The sequence below is a fragment of the Castor canadensis genome, chromosome X, assembly GCF_047511655.1.
Source record: "Castor canadensis chromosome X, mCasCan1.hap1v2, whole genome shotgun sequence".
Lineage (NCBI taxonomy): Eukaryota > Metazoa > Chordata > Mammalia > Rodentia > Castoridae > Castor > Castor canadensis.
Window position 1 is genome coordinate 31466344 of NC_133405.1, and position 17863 is coordinate 31484206.

General features: G+C 39.1%; 1 protein-coding gene across 7 annotated transcripts in view; it reads right to left on the reverse strand.

The window, feature by feature from the left end:
* Positions 1-12956: 12956 nt before the first annotated feature.
* Positions 12957-17863, reverse strand: part of Gria3 (glutamate ionotropic receptor AMPA type subunit 3) — a 311734-nt gene continuing 306827 nt past the window's right edge. For all 7 annotated transcript variants that reach the window (XM_074063377.1, XM_074063373.1, XM_074063376.1 and 4 more), the window contains one exon: positions 12957-15126. The gene's annotated coding sequence lies outside the window, so the exon portion shown is untranslated. The remainder of the gene's footprint in view (positions 15127-17863) is intronic.

Genomic DNA, 17863 nt, shown 5'->3' on the forward strand with positions numbered 1-17863 from the left:
TGGTCCTGGGATGTCCCAACAGACCAGACTTAGCCACTTGTCCCAGAAAGTCAATCAGTGAGGAATACTGAAGACAGGATAGGATCTTTATTCTCAGAGCTTTCAGAAAAGGAGAAAAAGAGGTCTAGTTACCTAAGATGTATCTTCAAAGTGCTTATAGCAGCCTTAGGGTTATATAAGAAAAGGAACAAAGGCAAGGATTGGTGGTTGTCATGGTTAGCATTTCAGGTCATCTTGTCCTGGCCAGGATCTGGTTGATCATTACCTTGTGCCATTTATCTCAGAATCAGACATGCAGAGCTTTCTTGGCACTAGGGAAGTTGCTGTTGCTTGGCAGGTAGTTTTGGTACTTTGTCATAAGATGTTCATCAATCAGGCCTATTTTTCCTGGAATTCAAGGTAACTATAGGGGAGAATGACTTGGGAGAACTCACAAGGAATAACAAAAAAAACAAAACAACCAAGATGGAACAAAATGGAATTAGGTCAGTGGCGGGGTCATCATTTAGGACCACTAGTCCAGGGGGGAGCACAGACCAGTCTCCACAAAGCAGACAGCAGTGACAAACCAAAGTATACACTGGGATCTTGACAGCCTTTTCTACTTTCTGTCAGCATGAGGCCACTTACATGCTGATCATAATACCTGGGGCAGGGAACAGATGTCCTAAAGATGGGGAACCTTATTTTATTTTTTAGACTAGGTCTCACTGTGTAGCTCAGGCTGACCTGGAATTCTTATGGAGCCCAGGGTGGTATCATAATCCTCCTTTTTCAGCCTCCAAGTGCTGGAGTTATGTGTGCCACCATGACCAGTGAGAACTTTATTTTAAAACAAACTACTTCAGAAAGAATGAGTTGCTTGAAGAAGGAAACACTGAAATTTGTTGGGGAGTGACACCTGTGTCAGAGAAAGAAGAAAGATTGGGCAGGGGGAACTGTCATACTTGATACAGACCTGAGAGATTTCTGCCAGTTCAACAGGAATTCAGGAGCAGATTCTCATTGCAGAAGTCCCACACTGGACAGAAATGGCTAGATCCTGCACCACTGCCCTTTATAGTCATTGGTCAGGAGCTGCTTATGGGGGGACAGGGCCTTGGCTCAAGAGACAATGCCAACCATGAAGGTTCTAACAGCTGGTGGCTGTCTTATAATTACTTTGTTCACATCTGTGCAGTGAATCCTTTCTTGAAAGGGGATCTGAGTGATACACTCTAGGTCTGCCAGTCTACACCTTATATCATGCTGCTCTACTTCCCTATACATATTCAGAAAGAATGTTAACTGGGGCCCTTGTGGGTCATTTTTTTTTCAGAAGGAGCTCAGTAGGATAATACTACAGCCTAGCAACCCACCTCAGCTGGTCTTGGGTTGCAACTGATATTCATTACCTCCATCTTCCACTAATCCATTCTAGTCTGAAGTTCATCTATAACCTTGGAAAATGTTGGTGGCTTGTTTTGTGGCTTTACCTAAGCCCTTATTTACCCCCTTTTTATTAGCATGAATTAATTGTACAAAAGAGTTTTATTGTGATATTTACAACATGTTTATAATGTACTTTGATCAAATTCTCCTTATCCGTATAACTCTTTCTTAACCACCCTCTCTCCTTGCCCTTCCTTATAAACAGTTTTTAGTGGGTTTCGTTGTGCTATATATAATGTACTTCTATAATATTTACTCCCAGTCACTCTCTCTTATTCCCTCCTCCCTCTCATTGGTTCTCCCCTGAATAGTCCCTCTTTTATAATCATGACATGTTATTATTTTTAAGTCTAAATTCCACATGTGAGCAAAAGCATGTAATATTTTTCTTTCTGAGCTTGGCTTATTTTACTTTACATGATGATTTCCACTTCCATCCATTTTCCTGCAAATGACACAATTTCATTCTTCTTTATGACTGAATAATACTCCTTTATATATATATACCACATTTACCTTATCTAATCTTTTCTTGCTGTGCAAGAAAACATGGGCGTGCAGGTATTTGTCTTGTACATTGACTTACATTCCTTCAGATATATGCTCAAGAGAGGTATAGCAGGATCATAGGGTAGTTCAATTTTTAGTTTCTTGATGAACTTTTATACCAATTTCCCTGATGACTAGACTACCTTACATTTCCACCAACAATGTATAAGAGTTCCTTTGCCTCACATCCTCACGAAAATTTGTTGTTTGTCTTTTTGATGATAGCCATACTTACTGAGGTAAGATGGAATCTCAGTGTTGTTTTGATTTAAATTTCATTTATGGCTGAGGACATTGAACATTTCTTCATGTATTCATGAGCCATTTGTACTTCTTCTATCTGTTCAATCTGTTTGCCCATTTATTAGTTGGATTTTTTGTTCTTTTAGTGTTTACTTTTTTGAGTTCTTTATATATTTTGGATATCAAATCTTTGTCTGATGAACAGTTTGCAAAGATTTTCCATGGGTTGTCTCTTGGTTCTGGAAATTGTTTAAACCCTCATCCTTGAAATGTCAGAGTTCCCTATACCCATTTCCTTCTTAGACTGGGGCCTACGCATATGTTCATTTGCCATTCAATGGGTTAGGGAAGTATCAGGGGTCACCCAAGTGGGTCATCTGAATTTCACACATATTCCACTCTGTTCTCATTGTGGAACGTTATCTCTCTCTTCAACTATGCCTGATACGATGGTGTGTCCTCTTCTTTGCAGCTGGTCATTGGACATAAGGAGTCTAAAGTGTCCAGTTGTCAATTATAGCTTGTGGTTAAGGGGATTCTTATGTCCTTTGGTGAGAGTGTATCCCTTTTGGGGACCAGGAACTCTAACACTATAAAGGTTTTAGGGATAGGAAACACAAAATCTTCCAGTGGGTCACTGGGAGTGGTGGTGAGTGGGGCCATCCCTGCCTCTGCTTCTTGTTTCCCAAACTCTCTATTCTTCCCATAGTTGATACAGCACATTTTGATCTCTGGTTTAATTCATTCTTTCTGAGTGTTGCCTTTGAGATGGTGCTAATAACAGGTCATTTTAACTTTCTGTTCAGATATTTTTGGATTGTGTGGGATATGATGTGTGATATGACCAGTGTAGCCCATATTCATAGCCCTCTCCCACACCTTTTGCTGTAATATGGGATCCCTTATCAGATGCCATGGCATGCTGTATAGAATTCAGACTTGTGGATCAAGCATTACATAAGCCCCCAGATAATGGCTCTGATTGCAATTCTACAAGTAGAAAAGGTAAGTTTAAATACAGACTAGGCATCTGCTGGTTCTGCTTATGCTAGGTCCTTGATGTCCCCTTTCCATATTTATCATGAATGCTGCTAGGCCTACTCAATGTAGAGACTTGATGGGTCTGAAGGATCCAGCTCATCATGAGCATTTCTAAAAGCATGCTCACTATTCTATGATCAATCATTTTATCTTTATCAGGCCTAGTATCTTGCTAGGAGCAATTTTTCAGAAGACTTTTATGTTGTCTAGCATGGTCTTGATCTAGAACTTTGGATGCCTGCATTTTGATTTTCACAATCTTTCCCATAGACTCTACATTTCTTCTTTGTTTTGCAATACCAGAGCCTCCAACAACATAGGGTCTGTCAGGTATATGGCCTATGTAACAGGGTTGTTGGTATGATTATTTGTATATGCTGCAAAGACTTTTCCTGCACTGGGACCTACTCAAAATTGGTGGCCTTAAGTTTCATCCACTATGTAGGCCAGAGCAGTATTTCTAGGTGTGGAATGTGTTGCCTTTAGAATCCAAAGAAACCTATAAGGCATTGTGTTTACGTCTACATAGTTGGGTTTATGAGGTTTGGAAATTTGTGTTTTACTTGGAAGGGTATGTCCTTGCATAACTTTGATAGTGAACTACCTAATAACTATACTGAAGTATCAGGATCCTGAATTTTTGAGTGGTTTATTTCCCACCCTCTGGAAACGTGTTTTACCAAGGCCTCCAGTATGTTAGTCTCTTGTTCATCTTGTTGGATCATCATGACAATGTCAATTATTGTAAAAGATCAAAATGATACACTGACGGATGTCCAGATGGTCCATATCTCTTTGGGCTCCATTATAACAGAGGGTATGAGAATTAACACAGCCATGTGGCAAAACTGTAAGTGTATTTATTGTCTCTTTCTGAGTGCTCTCCCTTTCTGATCTTTAGTTTTTGGTGTAAGGAGGAAGACATTTATCAAATTCACACCTACATATTTTGTACCTAAAATCATAGGGCTACTTCTTGATTGAACCTTCAGTAATTTAAATCATTTTCAGGACCCATCTAGTTTCTTCTGAGGCCAGATTTTTTAATGCTTTGGGGCTTATATCTATCCTAATAAGTGGCAGCACTTTCTACCATCCTCCATGGAATGGGATATTGTTTTTGATATATTGCAAGCTTTCTTGTGAGCTCTGTTCTTCTAACCTAACTAGGGGAGACTGGAGATGCAGAAAGAACAAAGGATAGAAGACAAACATGCACAAAGTTGGAGTCAGGTGTGTTGGGTGCTTGGATGGAGATGCACAACAGCCTCATTGCTTTTTTACATCTCTTCTTTTCTTTTACTTTGCTTCTTTATTTATTCTTTAAAACCTTTCTTCTTTTCTATTCTTTAAAGTCTTTTTACACTGTCCCATGTTTTCCTTAATCTCTCTTAAAGTCTTGGCCCTCAGACTTGCACTGTCCCATGTTCTCTCTTAAAGTCTCAGACTCTCAGACACACACAGTGTAAACAAGGAGGTAGAGCAACAGTTCTCATGGAGGAGCATGACATTGTAACAGGAGAAACCTGTGGATCCTGCTTCTCTGAATGTAAACATCTTAGGAAAAGCATCTGTGCTGCATTTTGACTTCACCCTCTTCTGCAGCTGGGGCCATGTCAAACTCAGCCTGCCAATTTGACACAGCTGTGCTTATGTCAAGTTCTCATAGGCTTCTCATAATCCACTCCCCACAATTTATCATAGCTAGTCTCTTGGGGCAGCTTTGGAAACTTCTATTTGGCTTTCTTTACTACGGCCAAGGATCTGAGGTGAGGATTACTCCAACTTTCAACTATGTTTATTTCAAATATACATTCAGGGATGAGGAAAATGACCATCAGGTGAATTAGCAGACTCAGTTGGTCTATTATATGTAATCTTTGTCAGGACTTCATTTATTATTTGATGCCTAGTGACTCTAACAGGTGTCACGATGATAATTTATGTCTACAAGTATCAATGTTAAGTCAGACACTGGGTCCAATAGACCTGTACACTTAGTAAATGCACACTATGTGCAATTAATGTGAAGTAACTGGTATATTTTGGATTTGAAATGTCCCCCAAAAGCTTATGTATATTAGGTTTTGTTTCCAGCCTATGGCATGATTAGGAAGTGGTGGGACTTTTAGGAGGTGCACTCTATTGGAAGGGAGTTAGGTCATTGGGATATTGGGACCTTGGTCTCTTTCTTTCTCTTTGCTTCTTTGCCACCATGAGGTGAGCAGCTTTGCTCTACTACACACTCTGTGCTATGATGGTCTGCCTTGCCACAGGCTCAAAAGCAATGAAGTCAGCCGACTTCTGAAAACATGAACCAAAATAAACCATTCCTCCTTATAAGTTGTTTACCTCTGGTATTTTGTTACAGTAAGGGAATTCTGATTAGCACAGTAGCATTACTCAAGTAGATGGCTATGAATACTTTTGATAAGGACACTGAGAAAGACTGGTATTCCAGAATTCTTCTCCCTGGGGGCTATCTCTTCAGCCAGTGGGTTATGGGGCTGAAAACTAGCAACTGAACTAGAAATCATGATTTTTCAAATTGGAAGACTGATGTCTAGTTCTGGCTCATTTATCAGGCTTAAAAAATCTGTATGTTAAGCAATACTCTTGTTGGATGCCTGTTTTGCCTTTAGGGATACTATGTTCTATTAAGCATCTCTCTAACTCTCTATAGAGCAGGCCCACTTGATTACCACTCTAATTGTATCTATTTTTACAATAATTATAAACCCTTGGCTTCTGGTGGTTAAATATTATCACCTGGCTTCTATTGCTGGAGATGGAGAGTGTTGGGAAATGCTTCCATTTTTTTCATTTTTATTAGCATATATTCATTGTACAGGGAGGATTCATTGTGCCAATTCCCAATAGGTTTGCATTGTACATTGGTTAGATAGACACCACCAACTCTCCCCTGCAACTCCTTCCCTACTACACTCAAAGCAATTGCAAGGGGGTTTCATCATTTTATTTCACATATGTATATTAAGTCCATCAAGCATATTCCCTCACACTTCCATTTCTAGTAACAAATTAAAAAGAATCACTTTTCCTATCAACTCTGGCATTCAGAGGAGAACCACCATTGAATGTTATTTTTTTCCTAATTTTTTCCAATCAAACCACTGAGCTTCTTGGTGATTCTATTTCATGCTCACCTGTATTCCTGATGGTCTAGCTGAAGAATGTGTCTTCAGGGACCTCCTATGTGACATAATACTCTAGTGGATCTTCTGGCTTCAATAATATATCCACTCCAGCATGCCTGTTTGTCTCAGCCTTTTACTTTCTTCCTCTATAATTTGCCACATCAGTTCAGAAATTTCAGTTATTACTTAGTGTGGGTCATTGCTTTTTTCAGGCTTATAAAAGCCACCTTATCAGTGGGTTACAACAACCTCTGTGGTTCATGATAAAGTCATATTCCCAAGAGAGTGCTCTAAAACTAACAAACTCTCTCAACCCAATCCTGATCAAGCACTTTCAGAACCTATCCTATTGGTACTGCCCTGACTCCCACCAGCACATACTGGCTAGAACTTCCAATTGGCATGCTTGTTTTTGGAAGGGCTTATTGCTTTATGGAAGAAAGATCTTTGTATTACCTTCTTATACAAAGGAAGTGCTCATATCAATATGAGCACTACCTCTACCATATGTCAAGATCCCAAGATTTTTCTTCCAGGACCTCAATTTTGGCGTAACTTACCTGCCTCATGAAGCATTGAAGTTCAGTTACTCTAGTGATCAAATCCTGTATTTCATCTTCAGCTTTTTATGCTCATCCATCAAATTAAATGAAGGCTTCTTTGTAAGCTACTAAAAACTTCTTTTGTTCTCACACTAGTTTTTAATTGTTATTTTCCTTCAGCTTTTAATTATCTCTTTTAAGGCATCACTATAGCTTAATAAAAAGCATAAAAATCCATTTTCTTTATACTTGCAATTTATTCCATATACATTTGAAATAGTTGAATAATGTATCCTCCCTACTGGTAACTTATTCTAAAATATGACAGGTAAAAGCTTTAAAAATTGGGCCTCCAACATGTGCCAGAGACTGTGTAACCTTCCACCAGAAGTGGGGTTCTAATTACCAGCTGAGTGCTGGCTGATGAATCCAGCAACCAAGCCCCATCTTGTGGCTTACTTTCTTGGATCACTTCTGGTACCAAATATCTGCTTATTCTCAGAGAAATAGAGGCTGACAAAGAATTTCGAGAGTAAAAAGATTATTATAGATATCATATGTGGAAAAGTAAGAAAGGACAAGCAAGATTAAGAAAGGGAAGCTATGTGACTCTGATGCAGACCTGGACAAAGTCTCTACTAGCAGAAAGGAGCTTTTTGAAGAAGAAATTGCTCATTAGAGAAGTCCAGTGTTTAGTGGAAATGGCTGGGCTCTTGTACGCTTGCTTTGCTTGATCATTGACTGGGGTAGGTAACCCTCAGAGAGTGTGACCTTGGTTATTGATACTTTTCTCAGTTAACTGACTCACGAACAGTGTGGCCTGGGTTCAAAAGCTGAGGCAGATTCTAAAAGTACTTATATCTGGAGCTTGTCAGCTAACTATATACCTTTGCAGCTAGATTTGCCATCTTGAAGAGGAATATGAAGGGTATATAACTATGTCTTCCACATAGACTCAGCTTAATACCACAGTGTATGAGCTAAATTTATCCACTATCTAGTGTTTGAGCCTCCCAAAGAAGATTATCTTTGCACATCTGAGTGTACTGTGAGTCAATTTACAACCTAGATGCAGTGCAGTAACTTGAGACATTGGCCAGGGATTGTGCCCATAGGATGGTGATGGTAACTAGTGCAAGACAGATACGATTTTCCAAAGGAAGCTTGTACTATGAAAAGGGGTATGCAATGTGGACAAAAGGGAAGAGACCATAACATAATCATTGGCACGGAGAGCAGTCAGGGAAAGCTTTCTAGAGGAAATGATGCCAATTCAGTCCTTATGACAGATTATGAGTTAGGCATAAAAGTTGAGGGAAAAGAATAACAGGTGAATGGAGAAGCATGTGCAAAAACCACAGAAGCATGACTTGGCACGGCAAAGCCCAGGCTTCCATAAAATACCACAGAGTATGTGGCTTAAACAACAGAAATTAATTTTCTCACAGTTTTGGAGGCTGGAAGACAGAGATTAGGTTGCTAGCATGGGCAGGTTCTGGTGAGGTCTCTCTTTCTAAGATCTCATGGTGTGTTCACAGGGCTTTCCCTTTATACATTCATGTGGTCTTCCCTCCTCTTCTTATAGTACTACAATCCTATCATATGAGGACCTCATCTTCATGACCTCATTTAACCTGAATTACCTATTAAAGCCCTGTCTCCAAATCCAGTAACATTGGGGATTAGGGCTCATCATATGAATTTTGAAGGGGACACAATTCAGTCCACAGCAAAGGGTAAAGAAAGAAATCTCAAGAATGGGCTGTATAGGCTACTATGAATATGTACACAAATACACATGCTTGAGTACATGTAAAATGAATGCATATAAACTAAATACCTTCCTCATCTTTTCTTGTTCTATGAGTCTACTTAGGTTGCATCTAGCATCTCCCCTGAAGAAGCAGAGCTACTTCTTTGAATTATTTTGTTTTGAGGGGTGGTTTGGAGTCCTCGCTTAGCTTTCTTGGGGCTTGCACATTCCTTCCTTGGTGATAACCCTATTTAGTTTTCTCCCATGCGAGTGCAAACCATATGAATCTGGAATCCAAAAGAAGCAAAGAACTATATGCTTTCTTTTCATATCTTTAGCTATACAGGTTGATGTATACTGTGGGTGCTGCTTTTGAGTGCACTCGTGTTTTCCTCAGATTGTCTCATCAACTAGTTTTAAGGTTCATTAGATTTATTATTATATTTTAATTTAGTCCCCATCAGTAGGATTTTAAATGTTAAAAGAAGCTTTGGTTGCAGTGGGGTGAGGGTAAGAACAAGAACAATAGTTTCTGTGTTGGAAATGTTGAGTTTTATGTACTTATGGAGTAATTCAAGTAAGGATGTCTTATAGACATCTGTATATACTGGGTTGGAGCTCTGGAGAGAGGTTCAAGATAGGAATAGAGACATTGTAAAATAAGTGGAAATGTAAAGTATGAGATAGTGTCCAGGAAGAGTGTACAGAAAGGCGAAACATGGTAGAATTCAGGAGAACATTGATGTTAAAAGATAGAAGAAGAGACCAGGAAACAAATTAGCAGCAGTTGAGTAGGAAGAAAGCCAGGAAAGAATAAGGTCACATAAGTGAAAGGAATAGAGATTTTTCAAAATGGGAGAGATTAATAGCATCAAATTCTGGAAAGAGGTAAAACAAGATAATGACTATCAAGTAGGGCAAGTAGGAGCTGAGGAAGTTTTTCTATAAAGAGTAGGTTAGTAGATATTTTAGACTTTTTGGGAAATAATTTTCATCCAGTCAGCCTTCATTGTATAGTGAAAGCAGCCATAGAAAATATTTAGATAATTGGATGTGATTGCATTTCAATAAAACTTTATTAGCAAAAGCAAGTGGTTGGCTGTATTCAGTCCTTGGGCCAAAATTTGCCATCCCTTGTCATAAAGTATAGATTACATTTTACTGATGAGCTTGGCATGGGAAAGTTCTGTGGAGTGGTGGTGGCTGGAATCATACAACAATAATTAACAATAATTAAGGAAGTGGAGATGGTGGTACAATGGGTTTTTCTGAAGCTATACTGTAAATGGAAGGGAAATGTGAGTCCTAGAGGTATTAACCAGGTTGGGAAAAGGTTTGCCATCTCTCAGGGAAACTTGTACTCTCATGGGAGAAGACTCCAATGTTGTTTGGAAATATTTGTAAAAATTCTTTCCCCATCTGCCTATATTTAAACTTCTTGTGAGCTGTTGCCAGAGCTTAACTGACTTGTTCAAGCTTAATGAATATTTATTAGGAAAATTGTAAATCAATCATTTTGTTGTAGGATTGAAGCTCAATGAAACCACAGCAGGGGTAATTTTGCCAAAGCTATTGACATGGGGAAAAGATTATTTCTTAGGCTGTCATTGTGGATTCTTTTCCACTTTTATAGCTAGGGCATCATGGCTCAACAAATGAACACATACATCTTGCTCTGAGTGTGGGCACACTGGCAAGAAAGTGCTTATTCTGAGAGTCTTAGCAGCTGGAGGCTGACAGAGGCCTGTTATTATTCCTCAGTTGCAAAGGCTCACAGCTCTCAAGGAACAAAGAGATACTCATTTATACTCCACTTGATTGTGATAGGAAGAGCAAGTGGAAGTGAAGGGACAAGGGGGAAAGTCTTCCCTGTGGAGATTTTATAGTATTTTTGCTAAGCAAAGAATGGGACCTGAATGGATATAGATTCTTTCTAGTCATCATCTAACTTGTCACCAAGACAGCAAGCCCACTGAAGGCATTAACCAAGTTCACTCCTTGCTCATCTGGTGAGGATAAGAGAATGTATCTCTTCCCTTCACCATTTTGTTCAACTGATGTTTGGTTGTAATGAAAATGGCTGTCAGAAAGCTTGGGGATCTTCCCTCATTCAAATGGGCCTTATGAACCTCAGTGTTAAGGATACTGAGAATGTGGCACTAGGTTTGGGACATTGGAAGATCCACTAATGCCCTAATGCCTCCCTCCATCCTCTCTTGATAACAATACCCTCCTAGGTGCCTTTTTAGAATTCCAAGTGCCCTCTGTCTTCACTGAGGATAAATGATTTGCCCATAATGCCTAGTCTTAGAGATGCAGGATTGTACTTCATGCCTTCACTTTTAGCTATAGAGGCAAATTTCACTAATTCTTAGTGCCACCTGTCACTCTCCCCAAAGAATGATTCAGGTCAGAATGATCAGAGGAAACATGTAAGTTCTTCTAGTGCCCTTAGATTTAAGAGAGGTTGCTTGATGGAATGCTACATTCTATGTCCTCCCACAATTACATGCAGCTACATTGTTGCTGAGTTTCATGTCTGCCAAGTGATCTGATAATACATTGGTGAAAACAAGACGGGAGAGATACAGCACAGAGAAGCTGGAAAGTTGGCTCCAGTTTTGAAACCAACTCTCCCACTAATAATAGATTTTGGTGGTATTTATACTATAAACTGCATTCTGACCCTTGTGAGATAGCATATTACTGCATCCTTTGCTTGGTTGAGTCTGAATTCTGAGGAATAATTATTTTGTTTCTTGCTTCTCATTTTGTTCTTCTGTATGTTCACCTCCTTAAGTCACAGTCAATTCTTTCCCCCAGCCAATAACAGAAAGGCATTTTGCAGCACTATTTCTCCTATGATACCACCAAGGTATCTTTAAAATACATTTGCCTTTCTTCTTTGAAGATTGTTCTATTGACAGAGTGTGATGAGATGTGAGTATTGACAGGGCAAGAAAGCTGAAGCAGAGATAAAGAGTCATTCTACTTTTGCATGCAGGGAGAAAAAGTCATTTGAAGCCAAGGGCCTTTTTGAAGACTTGATTGGCAAGGCCTGCTCTATGTGTAAGCAAAATATATAGTTACCTAGAGTCCAGCTTGAGAAAAGCTTAAATGTACTCTCTTTTGCTTCCTCTTCCTCCAAGAATAAAAAACCCAAACTCCACTTAAACTAAAATAGTGTTTTATACTCATCTGCAACCACACCTGAGATTAACTTCTCCTTTGGGGTAGGGAACTGGAGTTCCTATTAAAATAGAAATCTATTATTTAGGAAGAATTGGGGACATCATTTGATAGTTGAACTGATTTCCTCAGCCCCCAAAGGGACCATCAGTCTAGTCTAGTCATCAAATTGGTTTCCTAGAGAATCAATTTTCTTTTTGTAAGACTGTTACATGTGTCTTAATTAAGGAGAAAAAAAAGGAAAGCGGTTGAAGAGTTGTTATAAAGTATAAGTGATTCAATAGCTAATCAGAATTTCAGTGAAAATGGCAGTAATTTTGCTGGAACCTACAGGCCAAGTTGACCACAGTGTGATTATGTCAGAATTTTCTGAGTGCCTTCTTTCCCCATTTTTATTTTTCATCTCCCAGGTCTTGTGTTCCTTGTTCCCCACATCCCTAACCCCAGATGTCTTTCTTCCTTTGCCTTTCCAGCACTTCAACTGCACTTTCCTTTTTCTGACTTAGTTGCAAATTATCTCCTGTCTTTTCCTCCTATCATTTCCTATTTTCTATCATGATCATAATGTAAAACTGGTCTGTATTTAACTTGTTTAATTTATTGGATAAAGTTGTATTCCGTATTCATAATGCACAAATCAGACTAGATCATTGGCTTTACATTTCTCCCTCAGAAATATTCTAAAATCCATATAGTCTTCAGTTCATTCTTTCTCTTTCCACACTAAATCAGTGACTCTTGGTGTAATAAATGTTTTCCAGTGGGGGAGAGGAATGGGTCCCAGTGGTGGAGGGGGCAAAGAATGAGATCAGAAAGCCCTAAAGTCAAATTAATCTAAGGTCTCAGAGTATGGTTAAATTTTGGTGGAGGGGTCTGAGCCTGACTGTGGTTGCAGTTGAGAGAGGGAGAGATAGAATCATTTGTGAAAATAACCAGTAAGGTGACTGTTACATCATTGGCAATGCTTCAGGTGGGAAGTCAATTGGTGAATAGTAAGTTCTTGGCATCTGCATCAAGTAAATTTTAAACAGTCAAAGCACAGAAACAGAATTCTTTCTTTACAATTTTATTTACAAAATGTATTAAAACTTTGTACAATACCTCATGTCAGTGAGGCTCCGTAATTATGCCCACACATGCAATTTACACTTTTACTGCCATTAGTTTGCTTGGCAATTTTTCTGTTCACTGAAGTACAGCTTTAACAACAAAAAGAAAGAACTGGGAAAAAAATTCTCAAGTGACTATTGCCAAACTCCCATAGCTTGAAGTTAGTAGCAGAAATTTGAAGCAATCAACATTTTTTAAACATGCAAGTATTTTTAAATAACAAACCAATTTACCCGCGTCTTTACCCCAGTGAAGTTTCCTCTCTGAAAACCTGATTTGAGTCAATAAACATACATTTCTTTATACAGTGCCTATGAAAATGTTTGTGTACAGGTTGGTTGGTTTGTTTATACAACTTTGTATTCACACAGCGTTAGCTTCCCGGGCTGGGACATTGTAGCATTCATAAGTTGAAAATCACAGTTTCATGAAAACAAAACAAAACAAAAACACATTGGCTTTCTTTTTTGTTCAATACCATTTAAAATCTGACAGGTGAGTTATTTGCTTATGACACAATTTTTGGAATAAAAGTTTATATTACACTTTTCTGGAAACGTTTCGTTGGAACAAGACTTCTTCCTTCCTTTTTTGAAGACAAGAGCAAATATGCAGCAAGTCAACTAAGCATCTATGGGTCACACTTAAGAAATGAAGGTGAGCTCCTAGTTTTTACAGTCTGGAAACTTCCCAATGCATGTTACTGATGAGAGCAAACTACTGAACTGCAGAAAGCATACATCGTTATATAGGAGGTAATTAGTGAGCAGAGATTATTTCCTCTGTTCTGATGATGCCAACGGTAGGTATGCAATTAGTTACTTGATAGCCCATGGAGCAGTGGTGCATTCTTCTGAGAGTCAGTAGAGAAACTTCTCCAAGCAAGGGCCTGGGAGTGATGCTGAGGCCCTCAAGTTAGCGGTAGGTTTGGAAATGCATTTTAGTCTTTGCAAACTAGAAAAGGACACATGCAGTCTGATGGAGAGCCATGGGCAGTAACAGGCAACAGCTGGTAAAACAGACCAAGCAAGGGTTAAATCAGATTGAGAACTGGTCTGAACCCACTGGCCTGCCTTGCAACACGATCCTGTCTCCGTGGTGTACATTTGAAAGGCATACTTAGCAGAGGAAGCAGAGCTAAACACAGTGTTGTTTCTGAGAAAGATATTCTAAACATGTCTGGGAGTATAGGCAGCATTTCCCTCACCTCAATGCTAAATACTCAACTGGATTGACTTAAAATGCACACTGAAGCAAGAAAAACAGATCTGTGAGCTGAAATTCCAGGGTTCTTGGAAAGCTCTGGGATCCGTTTTAGGAAAGCACCGATAGGTATGCCTGATAGTGCCCCGTCCCTTGCTACACTCATGAGTCAATTTTGAAAGCTCTCTTAATCTCTTTACCATGTGGGAAGTTATCAAAGCATTTTCACAAAACCATTTCAAGAACAGAGAAGTCACAGTTCAGTCCCTTTCCCAAAACATTTGAATTTTCTTAAGTGTTGCATTTACATTCTAAAGATATACACATTTCAGCAACACTGAAAGGAAGTAGGGTGCACAGAACATCACCACCAACAGGAAATACCAAAAACATCTGGTCAGCAGATCCTAGAAGAAATGCCAGTCTGTCTTCCCAAACACTGGGAGACAGATTTTTTTTTAATTAGGAGGAGTTAATTCTTTTAGCTAAGATGGGGTCTATTTGCTGAATTTGAATTTTAAACTTGTGTGTGTGTATTAAAGAACATGGTGTTTGTATACTGTGCAGTGGTATCAAAGAATGGCTTTTGTTGAATTGACTTTTTTTAATAAGATTTTTTTCACATACTGGAATCTTGCATGTCCATTTTTGTTGGTTTTTATTTTAATTTTTTTCAAGCAAAGCAAAAAGATTTCAATGATGGTTTGCATTGTCGTGAGTCTCAGAGTGTTCCATAAGGCACTGAAGGAAAAAAAAATCAGTTTTTCCTATTGAAAGGTCATTGCACCATCAGCAATATTCGTGTCATGCCCGACACCAAGGAGAGTGAAATCTGGCTCAGGATCCTTGAAGCAGCCACGTTTTCGGTGATTTCCTCTCTCATCGCATGCCTCTAGTGGGAAGGGATCTGCAAAGGCAAGGGAAATTTAAATTTGAAGGGGCTTTCTATTGGGAATTGAGAAGTTTATTGTGGCTCAGTCTATTTTGGATAAAAACAGTGGCTGTTTTCTCAAATTGGCATTGCTAGGTCTGTACTCCAGTTAACTGGACTTAGGCAACAGGTCTAGTTAAATTCTTCAACTTGAAAATGCTTTGCAATTGATTAAATTAGGGTCATTCTCTACTATATGCACTGATCATACGAGGAAAATGCAAGCATTTTATGAAATCTAACACAAGACTTTAATCGTTCAGGTTGTAGGTATATGAGAGAGTTTTAGTGGTGTTGAAATAGAGAATTTGAGTGAACTACATTGCAGCATATATTCTGATTGCAGAACTGATGACAAAGTATTGTTTACCTGGGACAGATGGTAAACAGTGTTTTATGGCCTACTGAGTTGAAATCTACTTTGACTGTGAGAAGAAAATTTCCTTCTTGTTGCCAGAAAAGTAACTGCTTATTTTTCTTGATACCTACAGCCTTAGTTTTTAAAGTCTGAAAATTTTAGCATAAAGGACTTTAAAGAGATAGCACATTCCAGAAAGAGGCAGAGCAGTGATGCCCATGAAGGAGCTAAGCATCCATGAAATCTTTGTCCTGACATTATGGGCCTGATTGAGATTCTGCTGGTGGTGCACTCCTTTTGGAAGCATTAACTAATTCAGGGGATTCATTTGCCCAAGACTCTAAAAACTAGGGACCACTTTCTTGCCTTCTCCTCAAGCTCACACCACTTCCCAAGCCTTTTCCTGTACACTAATGAAACACGTATTTTTATCTTTAGCAAACACATTGAATTTAGCCTAAAGGAATGACATAATCATTATCTACCACTGGCCCTGGAATAAAAGTATCTGTAAGAAGATTGATAAAGATGCACCTGAAGACCAAAAGCCTCAAGGATGGCAAAATAAGACTAACATGGTGGGCCACTTTCTTCCTTGGAACTCTGAGTTATTTCTTTCTCAGAAGCTTGGAGAAGTTTTATATCTGTGGTACAAAGATGAAAAAGTCCCTTACTACCTCCCCATTGGCTATGGGATATCCCTACTTACTGCATGGTTTTAAGAAAGTGACCTAGCCAGGTGCTGGTGGCTCACGCCTGTAATCCTAACTACTCAGGAGGCAGAGATCAGAAGGCTCACAGTTCGAAGGCAGCCCTGGGCAAATAGTTCAAGAGACCCTATCTTGAAAAATCCATCACAAAAAAGGGCTGGTCCGGAGTTCAAACCCCAGTACTGAGAAAAAAAAAAAAAGAAAAGAAAAAGAAAAAGAAAGTGACCTAATCTCTCAGTGCCTCTATTTCCTGCTTTTAAATGTGGATAGATGAAATGTTACCACTGAGGTAAAAGTCCTCTGGGGAGAGAACATCACCACCTCAGTTATTCAAACCCTGTCTTGCTTGACATAAGATGAGCTCTCTTAAGCAGGAAAACATCTCCAGCAAGAATACCTATGCATAGGCTACAAAAGGAAAATCGACCACTTTGAAAATGGGCCATGTGAACAGAGTTAATATTTCCTCAGAACACTAAACAGAATGATCTTAGAAGAAAAGAGGAAACATGTTCCCCTAATTTCAGGCATCTGGAGGTCTTGCAAATGAGAAGAATTTAAAAATTGAGAAGAATTTAAAAAATGTTGAAGAAGTCAGAAATAGTTCTGAACAGCAATGAAGAAATTGGAAAGGGTTTCTGAAAACAATTAGCAGAGTCCACCCTGGGGTACAGAGGGTCAGGAGCACTTGAGACATTTCACAAGGCATGTTTGGGGAAGGGGCATGCTTCCAGGGGCTGGTCAGGAACCCAGGGAGGCATCAGGGAGTCAAGAGACTATCTGTACCCTACTGGGTGCTAAACATGACCTGAGACTGTGGCAAATATTCCCATGAGTCCAATAATCCCGACCTTACCATCACTCATAGAAAATTAGAGATGACTCCCTCATCTTTCAAAGATGCCTTATTATTAACCAGATTTCACTGGATTTTTTTTCCAGTACTGAACTTAGGACCTTGTGCTCGCTAGGTAGGCACTCTACCACATGAGCTATATCTCTAGCCTATAGATCATATTCTTTCAGGTGATTTACCCTGAGTCATTCTTCCTGAACAAGTACTAGTTCTACAACCCTCCAGGGCAGGCTCTGATAATTAGCAATAAAAGTAAAATCTCAGGGTGCCTCTCCATCTCTGTGCCCCTGAGTAGACATAACAGATATATGACAACTCAGAGAAATGGAAGCCCAACAATTAGATAACAAATTAGAAGTCACTAAGAGATATTTTAGAGCTCATTTGGAAATAAAAAGATGAATGGGTGAAGAGTATACTCTTCACTTAACCAACACTTCCCCAACGTCACATCACCACACTTGTTGAGAACAATAGAAAGTTTTCTGTTTCCTGTTCAGCATGCTTTGTTCCTCTTGACTGACGCATGTGAGGTTTTCTTGTCATCTTCTGAGGCTTTTTCTTCTTGTCTGGAGACTTCACTCAGGCATGTAAGACAGATTTATTTGCAGAGGACTTTCCCAGGTTTTATTATCCCAAGGTGCTAGCTAACTGAGCTGTAATCATGTTGGCATTGGTGTCTATTAAAATGTGACTTTTGTCTTAATTAGCCTGAATTCTGCTCCACAGAATTGAATCAACCAAGATAACATAAAAGAAAGAGAAAGAACCAGAAGTTGTAGCACGTTA